Below are 14164 nucleotides of genomic sequence, written 5' to 3' on the forward strand. Positions count from 1 at the left end.
CAGAGAATATCAGACACATGCAAATCTTAGCTAAACATACAGACGGATAGGCAGACAAACAGAGAAATAGACTGGGTAAAAGAATAAATCTTACAGAAAAGGGAGGGTAGATAAAATAGAGAAATGTATATATTGTATCACACAAGGCTTGGGTGAAAACTACCATCCTCCTAAGTGGTAATAGGAAAGAGAAGAATGAAAAATAGCAGAGGATGAAAAAAAGAAAGAGACGGAGTGACAGAAGGATGTGAAAAACATTCCAAAATCTCTCATGTTGCAAAGCGAAAACTACGGTATACCGCATGGAACTCCTACTTCACGGAAAATAAAAGAGAGAGAAAGATAATTCTGATCTTTGCCTTCTTTTAATCCTTACCAACGGAGCATGACTGATAGAACGCTTACCACCAGGCATTGATCCACATGGGTGGAAGGACAGGGAAAACCAATATTTGCTCATGCCAAGGCTGTGGGGTAAAAGGGGGCGGCTGTTAGGGAGCTGGGAGAGGCGCAGCGCGGAAACTCTTCCAAAATTGGACCGGCAGACCAGGAGACGTCGACGCCCAAATGGCAATCCCTGTCCGGGTTGGGCCGGTGGATGATGCAAGACTCTCCTGAGCTCTCCTCCTCTTCTTCCTCCTCATCCTCCTCCTTCCCCTCTTCCCCCTCATCTATTATCCCCCACCTCCCTTTCTTCCTCTCTATTTGTTACCATCAGAATCTTTAACATATTGATAAACATGTCTGTAAAGACTAACTGCCTGGAGTAACTAGTCTTTTTTTCTTCTGCAGGTGTGCTCTGAAAACAAGTTCCATTGCTGAAACAATAATAACAGCAAAAAATGATTTGATGTTTTGTCAGTGAGTCTACTGCTAAGAGCAAATTGGTGGTGGGGGCGGGGGGGGGGGGGGGGGGCAGGTGTGCATGTGGTGGGTATTATTTCTATTTGACTTCAACATGTTTGCGCATTAAGAATAAGGGAGAAAAATGCAGGGAGGATGTGGGTAGGAGGCCCTCGCTTGGTTGCCTCCAGACAACGTGCCCAAGCTCAGAAAACAAGTGTGCCCTGCACACACTGACTGACAAACTGACAGACAGACAAACATACACACACACACACACACATACACCTTCCAGGTTCTGTGTTGTCATGGCTGACTAATGATGAAAAAGACACCTGCCGACGCCAGACGCTCTCTTGGCCACACCTCACGTTACACCAGTGGGTGCACTCACACACCCCTACAGCCAATCTCTTTACACTCACCCAGCTGATGTGTTTAACTTCATCTAACTTTACTTTTCAAACCATTTTTTTATAAACTCAAACGATGCTGTAGAAGATAGAGAAGGACAGAAGAGAAAAAAGAGAGACAGAAGACAGGAGAAGGATGTCACTGATGGAGACAGCTATAGAGATACTGCAAAGCATGATATTTTTGTGGAAAGAAATTTTCGCAAATTGGAGCCGATGGCCTTTTTCGCAGATTGAAATTTTCACAAACTGCTACTGGCATTCCGTGTGTATACTGTAGGCAAGAACTTTTGTGTGCATTTTAATTTTATGAATCTTGGCTCTCGCCAAATATGTGAAATTAAAATGCAACACAAACATTTCTGGTTTTACAGTAATCTAAGAACTTTGAGTGGGCAGGCTGGAAAATTATGTAATATGCTGCAAAATGCTGCTGAGTGAATGTTACACTTCAGGTAAATATACCACTCTACACCATCGGTTTCTGTACCACATATGTGACCCGCTACAACAAAATGATCCTAAAGTCGGGGGAGGTCAATTATTTGAAAATTGCATGGCATAATTTTCTAATCTTTCTGCTTTAAATTGATATACAACACATCTTATAAAAATAATCGGCTGCAGAGATATCGATGTTTAAAAGAAAGCATGTCAAGACGTCTGGGAAATCACTGTTTCGAGAAAAGCACCCTAAAACTTTTCCTTGCGACGCAATCGCAATCAAGGGACACGCAAGTCAGTTTTCACCTCCGGACAATAGAAGGCAAGCCCTAGCAACTCCCGAAATGATCATTCAAGCACAGCGTCGGCGGTCTCCTCTCCGACCAATCAGTGACCAGGATGCCAGGAGAAGCGGCTGGGCATAGCGCACCCTGCCTGCACGCACCAGTCGACTGGGCAGTGTGTGAGCTTCACGCTTCGGTTAGCGGCAAGCAGCAAACTGACCAATGAGATCACTCTTTTCGTTGTTAGGGGCGGAGCCTATCTGTGGCGCTCAATCCAAATTTTGGAACCAGTTTCTGCTTTGTTGAAACGCCAAAAAACATGGCCCAGAAAACGCTATTTTTTGGTCTTTCCTTTCACCATTTTGCTTCAAAATTTCGACAGATGATAGAAGATATGTCAGACTACAATAATATGTCAAAATCAGAAAATCGTAAGTTTTGACCAATTTTGATGCTCCGACTTCAAACTCGATTTTCACTGCTTCGACCGTGCGCGACTTTAGGACCCTTTTGTTGTAGCGGGTCACATATGATGGCCCCAAAAATGTATGGCCACAAAAGATATAGTTTTTAATGCCATTTTCTCTTCTTTTTTTGTTTTTTTGTTAAATGAAGTTAAAATAGTTGAGGTTTTGTATCTCACTAAGCTTTTTCACAAGTCTGTCTATCAAAATAACTGTATGACCGTTTTGTAAAAGAGATTGACTATATCTGTGGGTGGTGCCACGGAAAAAATGAAATGCCATTGAAGTGAGATATGAACACAAATACTACTGGAATGCACTGTTAACTTCATATCTCTCGACTCAGCAGCAAACAACAAGTTGTTTTGAAGCAGCATGGCTACGGAATAGGTCATGGCAGATTAATGATGTATGATTCAGTGATTGCATCTCCACATGTACCCTCAGAGGGTAGCTGCATTTATTTACAATGTACCACGACAGGTCAGTGGCTTGGCTGTGGACGTTTGCTTGTTTTTGTTTATTTGACATAATAGAAATTTGTATCTTGGCAAGGCCGCATTTTCCTGAAACTTTTTGGAAATATTTGTACCAACTATTGTGTAACCCCTTTTGATGGAGGAAGAGGGCTTATCTCAGGATGCCACAACTGTTACCGACGGCAACGGATACAGGTAGCAGAGACTACCCTTACTGTCAAGCACTGTTGGACTGGCTTATGATGGTAGACTCCTGTATTTTTTCTCTCTTCTTCAAACTGGAAATAAAATACCCTTGACTTCTTTCATTAAATTGTAAATTTGTTCAGATATTCTAAATATCATCTTGATCACTATACTGTGAACTTGAATGTAGAGTTTTCTTTTGTGCAAATACATGTACACTGTACTGTTAATTAATGTGAATTAATCAATTTTCATGGAAAAATGCAGAAACAAGCTCAAACTGAAACTAAAACAAACTGAAACTGCCTTCTGCCCTTGTTGATTGCAAGTACACATCATTAGGTGGGATACTGCAGGCAATAAGCAAGAACAGACACATACACAAAGACACACACACACAGATGGATTAATAGAGGGCATCTCAGGATTCCACCACTGTTACCGACGGCAACGGATACCACCTGGCTTTCTCCCTGGTTGATTGCTGGTATAGTCCAATAGGGAGGGCATTGCAGGTGATGATTGAAAAGCCCTGCAGTGGCTCCTATTGGTCACTACCAGTCACTCAACACCTCATCCCCACTCCCAGCTGGACGAAGGACTTTCAAAATCTCTGCTATCCTCTGGATGATGGACTTTCATCATCTCTACTAACCACTGGACTTTGGTCATCTAGCCAGAGAATTTGGGAGCGCAAGAAGTGTCTTTATAGTCCTGTTTGTTTGTTTCGTTTTTCCATCTGAGGAGATGGCTGGATAGCCCATATTCAGCTACGGTTGTACATGTACGAGCTGGTCTTCCATGGCATTCAGTTGGGGTGTGAGGCGGGACCACTCCACCGGGTTATGCACCCTGCTCTTTGCGATGAATGAATAGAGCGGGATCTTTTACATGCATGAGTTGTGACTCTCACACACAGGACCTCCATTTTATGTTCTATCCGAGGGACAGAGTGTTTTGCCTCTTACTGGAGGGGACGGTATGATTACACACAACACTGCTCAGTAACACTTGGGAACCGACCCTGGGTCCATTGGATTTGGAGGCAGACGCACTACCGACTGATCTAACTCACCGCCCAGAATCCATCAAAGGACAGTCCTCAGGTGTAATACTTAAATTGGGGCATCATGGATACTGTTGTTAAAGGTGCATGGTCCCGGTGTTTTAGTCAAATGCGTACGTGGGCGCACGGCGCAAGTTTCCTATAGAGACCTACGCTATCGACTCCTCTTTAGCACTTCCGCTTTGGCCCACTTCCCCCGAGTCCGAAGAAGTCCGATCCACCGTAGTCAGTGGTCCGATCACAGTTCGGCTCATGATTCGGCTGAGGGGGATGACAGCTTTAGCAAACTTCTTTTGTGATGTCATAATAACGAGCACATATATGCACGCACCCTGGCATTACTACAGATTGCGCGATGCGCAGAGAAGACAACGAAGGCAACATTACTTAGCAACACCTACGCACTTTACTCTTGATGACAGCTCAACTTCGGTAATCTTCGTATCAATGCTAACGGTGATCGGCAGCATCATCAACAGCGCCCTCTACACTACAGGGACTATATGGTCACTATGTTATATGCGACTACATTCAAAATGTACCCACAAGTCCTCAGTCATGGAATCATTGTATCCACAGAGTTAGGCATCCATATTTTAATGTAGCACTGTGCCCACCTGGCATTATACATATTGTATATTTGAAAATGAAAGATTGCCAGTGGACACTTGTACTATAACAATTATGTTAAAGTGAAAACATAGTTTTGGTAAGAGTTTGAGAACCCGTCTGGCACCATTTCGTGCTTGAGGACCGCGCGCTGTCCATTTGTTTTGTACAGGATTAGCGCGCACTTTCCTATCTTTTCAGTTAAGCGTCTTTGGTATCAACTCGGACCATAACTGTGACTAGCCAGAACGCGAAGTGCTACAGGCCGCTCCCATAGTACAACGCAGTACAATCCAGAGGGACAACTTGTCCTGTCATCAAAGCGAGGCCGAGTTGTCCCTGAGTCCAAGTTTAGCCTGACCCCGATCGGGTAAGTTCTGAGACTGCGACTCTGGCGAATCTTTTTGGTTATTATTTCGCATTTTTGTCGTTAACAACCGAATATCTTGTTGTTACAGTGCTATTCCACACATTTCTTAGGCATACGTGCACATTTGAGAGTGAAATTTTACAACTTTTGCAGGCACACCAAAACTATGTTTTGGCTTTAATGGTTAAAACGGCTAGGGAGATCTGCAGTTGCAGTATGAGAAATACTGGGTAAGTTTATGTATTAAACCCCTGAGCTTTCAAAAAGCACAAAGGTAATGATATCCTACATGCACCTGTACCTTCAAGATAATATGTTGCATTTGCGTCATGTGGTGCAAAGATTTCATTGCATGTTTTGATGTTCATAAATATCAGTCGAGTCATAAAATTGGCAAAAACAAAACCACAAACCATCAAAGGCATGTAATTATGCAATAATCAAAAAGCCCTCTTGGGGAATTTCAATTGCATTTTCCAATCTTAAACTCATGACAGGTAGGTAACAAAATTTGTTCTTTGATTTTGTTTTAGCTTTGTCCTTTTACTTTTAGAAGGGCACAAACTGCGCCTGGCTGTTACGTCTACCAATGGATGCATATGTAATTACAATACATTGTAGTTCCCTCCAACTTCAAATTAGCACAGTTTGTGACCTGTGCCTCTTTTGGCACAGAAGAGTCACAAGTCATTCATTCATTGTATTTTTTTTTTATTCTCTTTCCATTTTTTACCCACATTTAGCTAGGTATGAAAATTGAAAATTCCATGAGCAGCAAGAGGAAAGAATTCCTATTGATAGAGATAAACAAGCCCACCCCCCTCCCCATGAAAAAAGAAAAAAAAAAGACAAGAAAAGACAATGCACAGCAAAACAAAACAGAAAAGGGGGGACAGTGATGTTGTGGGCAGGATTTGCGTTGCCAGTGACCTTGCGGATTGCTCCGAGAGCCGACGCACAAACGATAAAAATCAGTCGGGCGAGACTTGGTGCTGCAACGGCACAATTATGCCTCCTCCGACAGCCAAAGTTGGCAACACTCTTTAACCCATTGAGGACAGCCTGGTTTTGCTATAACACACATTTCTCCCAGGCACCTGCCCGAGTATATTCAAGACTGGTCTTCAACGGGTTAATGGCACAAAATCAGCTCTTTTCAACACTGTGCAGACAGATTAGGTATCGTCATGCTTGAATAGACTCTTGACTATCAATGGTGAATGAAATGAGAAAAAAATGATAAAAATTCTTTTTTTTTTGGGGGGGGGGGTTTGATGCACAGCCCACCTTGTTATCTTGAAATCAGGAGTAAAAAGAATCAATAAAAACTTATTTCATACACATCAGAACTGATAACAATGATGTGATAATCACCATTGAACATTTTAATGCATCACATTCTGCGTGGATTTTTGCCACATATATGTAAATCATCATCTTGCTAATCATTAAATTGCCGCCTTTGAATTTCACTACATCATCTCACACAGCAGAAAGATTTGGTGAAATTGTTTACATTTAAATTCATCAGATCTCTGCAAAACCAGAAAGAAATTGACAAAACTTGCCAATCTGTTTTATCATGAGAAACCTGAACTCTAGATATGTAGTAACGACTCCATGGGACGGCACATGTTCGTCGCTTTCACTACTAGCAATGCAAGCTCACATGGCTATTTTCCGTTAAACAGAATCCCTCAAACTAACATGCATTTTATATGTACTGTAACCTCCACGCTCCCTCCAAAAAAAGACCCCCAAAACAAAAAACAATCAAATACAAACAAAGTAAACAAACATTTGCAGTATGAAACTTTCGCAAATAGGAGCAGACAGCTTTTTATATGGAATGAACTGCCGACCATGGAAAAAGTTATTAACATATCAACATTTTATATTAGCTTGTGTAGAAAAAAACAACAACACCACACCTTTCACACGCATTTTGCTTCCACACATCGCAGCTTCTTGTGACATTCACGGCAGTTTCATCATTCATGCAAGTGACAATATTTAATTTTACATTCCCTCATCAACTGAGGAACAGTCATGCATTGGAACATTTCATTTGAGTCATCCACAGTGGGTTGGTGAAAGTTGAAATGAAAACACTGGGTTTTTGCATTTGCCAGCATTCAAAGTTGAACTGAATACTGTATACGCTGTTATTTTCGCGTACAGATATTTCTGTGAGATATTGTTTTCGCGAATCAACACCGACGCTAACGTTAACGCACTATTAAAGTGCATTGAGACATTTTCTCGTGTCGTTAAATTCGCGATCCAACTGTGATTCGCGAAATTCGCGAAAATTAAACCCTCGCAAAAATAACAGCTGATACAGTAATTTTGCATGCAAGTAAAGTCAGATACAGTGACATTTACGTGTAGTTAAGACTGAAGTGTCCATTCAAATCTATGGATCTGTGTATTTTTCTCTCTATCCATAAGTCTAAGAAGAGCTATATTCTTTCATTTAACTCTATCAATCTCTCTATTCTTCTATTTCAATCTATCTATCTATCCATCATCTGTACAGCGATCTATTTATCTTTTTCTGGCCCTCTATGTCTTGTATCTATCAATCTTATATCAATCTATTCACCCAACAATTTGATATCTTTCTCTATCTATTTCTGGAGCTATATCATTCTATCCATATATTAATCTGTTTATTAACATTTAGCCAGCTACTTTTACATCTACCTGTCTATCTATCTACCTATCTAGTAATCTATATGTGACCCGCTACAACAAAATGATCCTAAAGTCGGGCGAGGTCAATTATTTGAAAATTGCATGGCATAATTTCCTAATCTTTCTGCTTTAAATTGATATATAACACATCTTATAAAACTAATCGGCTGCGGAGATATCGATGTTTAAAAGAGAGCATGTCGAGACGTCTGGGAAATCACTGTTTCGAGAAAAGCACCCTAAAAGTTTTCCTTGCGACGCAATCACGATCAAGGGACACACAAGTCAGTTTTCAACTCCGGACAATAGAAGGCAAGCCCTAGCAACTCCCGAAATGCTCATTCAAGCACAGCGTCGGCGGTCTCCTCTCCGACCAATCAGTGACCAGGATGCCAGGAGAAGCAGCTGGGCATAGTGCACCCCGCCTGCACGCACCAGTCGACTGGGCAGTGTGCGAGCTTCACGCTTCAGTTAGCGACAAGCAGCAAACTGACCAATGAGATCACTCTGGTCGTTGTTAGGGGCGGAGTCTATCTGTGGCGCTCAATCCAAATTTTGGAACCAGTTTCTGCTTCGTTGACACGCCAAAAAACATGGCCCAGAAAAACGCTATTTTTTGGTCTTTCCTTTCACCATTTTGCTTCAAAATTGCGACAGATGATAGAAGATATGTCAGACTACAATAATATGTCAAAATAAGAAAATTGTAAGTTTTGACCAATTTTGATGCTCTGACTTCAAACTTAATTTTCACGGCTTCGACCGTGCGCGACTTTAGGACCCTTTTGTTGTAGCGGGTCACATATCTTTTTATCTACCTATTCATTAATGTATCTATCCATCAATCTATTATCTGTCTGCCTTTCTTATGTACATATCTATCTATCTATCTATCCATCTATCTATCTATCTGTCTATTTATAAGTCTATCTATCTATCCATAAATCTATCTATCCATCTATTGATCTATTTATTGTATCTATCTATCTATCTATCTATCTATAATCTATCTATCTATCTATCTATCTATCTATCTATCTATCTATCTATATATCTATCTATCAGTTCTCTATCTCACTTGGATGTGTTGTTCCCAAATGAACTAAACATGACTGCATCCTGTGGTGATCTTACAAACTCCACAAAGCAAGTACCCAGAGCTGTATAGCATGATATCATTCTATGGTTGATTGCTCACACACAAACTTATATACCATATCAGAAATAAGCCTGCATACGGATATTTGCCCAACACAGTTTGACCATCGACGTTCATGAGGTGAACTGGAATGAAGGGGTATTACATCCAAAGGGCATGATACTTTGCTTGATTTTGCTTGATTTAAACTGCAGTTTTTGGTGTTTCTATACAATTAGAAAAAAAAAAAGAATCCACCCTCCCCTCCTCCCACCCCCCCCCCCCCCCGAAAAAAAAGGAGAAAAAGATATTCATTTAATTTGAATATCAAACAGATAATTATTTTTGTGAACATTGCACAGATGATGCCTCCCTTTTCCCATGATTTTGACTTAAGAACAAAATTTGATTTAAAGTCTCCCCATGATTAATTCCCCTAAAAACACTTCCTTCAGTTTCTGGGCTCTGTTTTTTTTTTCTTCTTCTTCTTTTTTAGCACCATCAATGTAGAAGAAGGCTATTTTAAAATGCATCACATGAAGTACCACTACATACTATAGAGCAAGACATTTTTGTGGAATGAAATTTTTGTGAATTCATTGGAGCCGACAACCATTTTTGCGGCATGAATTGCTACTACAGTGTAGCTAGCATTCAGTGCATTCAGTGAAGACAAGAAATTTTGAGTGCATTCTAATTTTGTAAAACCTTGGATCTTGCAAAATTTGGGAAATTAAAATGAATGTGAATGCTTCTGGTTTTGCAGTAAGGAAATCTATATGTGCCCTCAAAAGTGAATCTAAATATGAAATTAAATGAAAAAGGCCGTAGTATACAAGATTACAGGGAACTAAAACAGATCCCATCTAAAGAATTGTAGGCCAATAGAGCATTTCCTCTTTTCTTTGAATAGAAATGTTACAAAATTAGCTTTATCAAAAAAAAGAAACAACTTCACAACTAAACAGATTTCTAATATTTTAGAGTTGACAATAACAACTCATTAATCTACACGGAGCGCACTCTGAACTAACCTTGTTTGAAAAACAAACACACAGGCTCATTACATGCCAAAAAAAGAAAAAAGAAAAGAAAAGGAAAAAGAGTAGATATGATAATAGTGCAACCTCTACAAACACATCCAACATGTTCAAGTTGAAGGTCGCATTTTGCATAAACCGCTGAACGCAGCTGCTAATTTTGCACACCTGTTTTTGAGCACAGATTTTATCGTGTCACTTCCTTCTACGGCAAAACAAAAGCCTCTTGGTGTCTGCGCCATCGGGCAAATCGGACAAAACATTCCACGCTGGTTGTACCTGACTGCATTTGGTGTGACGGAATTCATCTCCAGAATTGAAATATCTATTCAGTATTTTGTCATTGTTCTTTACCACAGTAGGCCTGTATGAGAGGAGTATTAGTTTGCTACAAGTGTGCTTGTTTCTATTCAGTATTGATACACACATACATACAAACGTACATACACATACGTATATACATACAAACAAACATACATACATCAGGGTTTGACATCCATATTTTTCTCTGGCGGTCCACTTGGGCCACTAAACACTTCTAGATATGAAATTCTGGGGGGTAAAAAGAGAAATGTATTAACCCGAAATGAAATGAAACACAACAATCCATTTGCAATCTGCGTTGTCTAATTGTGGTGGCCCAAAGGGGGCACAAATCCGTTTTTTTTTAAATATGACCCTTGATATTTTGTACCAGAAGATATGCTCAAGAAGAATTCATGTGGAACTAGACAGGCACTCCGAGAAGCTCAGACCTCCACCATGTATCTCATTTCCCCAAACACGTTGTGATTTCCACCCTGCAGCCCTACATCCAGGCAGTAATCCAGATCGCAACCAAAATTTAACCATCTATTACTCGTGACATTGTCAACGTTCCCTAAACATCTCAGCAAAATCCATTCATACCGTTTTGAGCTGTTTCGCAAACAGACAGACAAAGTAACTAAGAAACAAACATCAACAAAAACCTCCTTGGCAGAGGTAACTGGGTGTTCAGACGCAAAAAATTTATACTAAAACGGTATAGCTATAACAGAACGGTATAGCTATACAATGAATTTATATACGTCTGAACGCTGACTAACGAAACGACGGTCAGAGCATCGTTTCGAACCAGAGCTTGATAATGAATCAGCATTCCATCGTGTCATTGTGCGTCTGAACGTACGGCGACTACAGAACGGTATAACTGGGCGGGGCTTAGTGGGAGCCTGCACAAAAAGTGACCCCAATAGATGTCATTCATGACCATAGCAGCATGCGCAGTGGGAAACTGCACATCTACATACGATGTTTTCCAGAACGGTCGAGATTAGTGTCTGAACGGTCAGTCGACTATACGATGATTCTCCATACGCCGTTTCTTTATCGAGTTTTGGTAAAAACTGGCTTGTGTCTGAACAGGGGGTAACATGAACATTTAGATATTGCCACATATTGCCACATAGTTCTGCTTGGTACACCAAATCAAATTGGACAGAGAAGTTACATTGTAGACAGAATCTAATCCACACAGGAGGATAATGTAAGACATGCCTACAGTTTGTGTATTAAGAAATGGTTTGAAGAAAATAAAAGCAACAACCAGAAACAATTATGTCACAGATTCTTAAGGGCAGGAGAGGTCAAAAGGGCACACTTCTGTGCATGCAGGGAACTCATGTTGGAATTACCCGTAAAGATAGCCAAGTAGGACGCAGGTGGGGAAAGTTCCCCCCCCCCCCCCTACACCCCTATCCCATACTTGGGCAAATCTTGGCTCAACACCTCCTGCACATGCTCTACTACTCATACGTCTCAGAAAAGCATTTGACTACATCTTTGACAAGGCCCAACAAATTGCTCCATGGTTTCCGCTCTACCGAGCTTCAGTGGATCGGCACAAGACGGGGAGGCGTAGGTGTGGCTGTTAAATGTGCCCCTTCTGTTCTACCAGGATGTGAGCGTTACGGCTGGATGCCCCTTTCATCATCATCAAGCTCACGGCGCAAATAACTCGGTGTTTTTTTTAGATGACAAAGTTTGAGACTGGGATGTTACAAGTTAATGTTGACTTAATGGCAAATCAATTTCTTTCAAAGTTTATAGGTTACGCTTGCAGGACTCGCAGTTAACTCCAGAAACATTTTTGCTTTCCTTTACATACTTCACAAGTCAAACATTAATTTCATAGAGAGTAAGAAGGAATGTAATGTAATGTAAAGATGAGATATCATTTAAAGGGAAAATGTAGTTCTCGTGCGCTTGCAAAACTGTTGATTTTTGCCCAGAAATGTACACTTAAGCATACGAAATCTGTGAAATACAGCTATGACAAGAACACAATATCAGTTGGGTAATGATGAAAATGTGAAATATCATCCAAAATGGTTCGCCAGAAGTACTAGAATATCAGAGCATATGCAGTCGTGGTTGCTATACATTTTTTCATTATAATCTATTATCGATAATCCATAAATCGGGCCAAAACAGTATCCACAGATCTTCTGTCTTACGGTGAATCGCAGGCTGCTTGTTTGGAAATACATTTGTTGGGGCATGGTCACTCATCAGGTAAAATTCTACCAACCCACTACTGAACGTGGAAGGCGCTTCAGAAATAAAATGGCGTATGAATGTGATCAAAATTGTATTGCATTTTTTATCTCAAAATACTTTCAAACAACTCATTCCCCTGGCAGATTAGACAAATATCTTGGCAGACCCTTTAAATGTATTTCACGCAAATTCCAAATGATGGAAGTTGAACGATGAGCCTTTCTGAGAATTATGTTTTAGCTTTAATCAATTCTGAGCTTTAGATCTGCAATGCTAACACTAAGACGACGCAGCCTCCAGGGTTGAACAATGGACACAGCTGCCTCACACATGTGCAGGACACCATTTCAGCCTAATAGCATCATTTTAGCAATCACTGCACAGATCTAAAGCTCACTATTGATGGGAAAAGATCGAGGTACAAACTGAGAGAGATGCAAATCAAGTCTTCTTTCAGTGATGTAAGTCTGTACGAGGCTTACAGCAAAACACTTAAGAAGGTAGTAAACATTATATAGATGATGACTGGCGGGGAAGGGAACATACCGAATGTTTCACGCGAAGGGTTTGAAATACTACTGAGGGAGGTTATAAGTCCCGAGATGAAGTCGAGGGACTCATAGCCTCCAAAAATAGCATTTGAAACCCTGAGGGTCGAACGTTTGGTATGTTCCCGACAACAAAAGTCATCATCTGTTATATTATATGGGTTAGTCAAATACCATCATTATCAATTGATTTCACGCTCTGAAAGTGCAGTGGCGCATCAAACCATACACCGGCACCGTACCTCATTGATATCATGGTATGCTTGGCGTAAAGGTCCAGCACGCGCACAACGCATTCGATCGCGCTAGCTCGCGCAGAGCCAAATTTACTGTGCGCGCGGGTATTTGTTACGTGAAAATGTTTTCCCATGGGAGAACATAACAAGAATGTTCGCCCATGGGCGAACATAACGAATGTACCTCCATCACGTGACTGTGTTTAGCTAATCACTAACCGGTATTTGACTAACCCATTTAATATCAATGAATATGATCAACACCTGTTTATGAAAATGCTTTGAAGTCACCTTGTTCATATGTGACCGTGCACCTCAAAACGAACATAAAGTCGCACACACTGATTTTGCGTGAGGGCTGAAAATAAGTGAAATGGGTCAACCTGGCCGAACTTGACTTTTTCATATTTTCTGAAAGAGTGGGTCTTCTTTTACATTATGCTAAAATTTGGTATCATAAAACAGGCAGGGTAGTGTGTTTTTTCAGCAGTTTATCTTGAACATTTTTGGTAGAATAGTGTGATTAGGTGTGTCTTTAGAATCCCTTTTTCATTTCTGAAAAATCTTGTCCACACTCTTCACTTTCAACTCTAATAACTGTTGAAAGGATAATGCTACTGCTTTGTAAGTTGGCATTAATTATGGACAGAATGTGTTAATGGCATGCTTAATTTCAGTTTAATCTAATAATCCCTTCATTGTTGTTACTCTGGTGGTTTACTTCCTGTTTTTTGTCCCATTCATCGCACAGCCAGCACGGTTTGGTAAAGATTAAGTGCTTGAATAGACACTGTACTTCTGAGCCT

This window comes from Diadema antillarum, unplaced genomic scaffold, assembly GCF_040938485.1.
Source record: "Diadema antillarum isolate AM-2024a unplaced genomic scaffold, OU_Dant_1.0 seq00000785_RagTag, whole genome shotgun sequence".
Taxonomy (NCBI): domain Eukaryota; kingdom Metazoa; phylum Echinodermata; class Echinoidea; order Diadematoida; family Diadematidae; genus Diadema; species Diadema antillarum.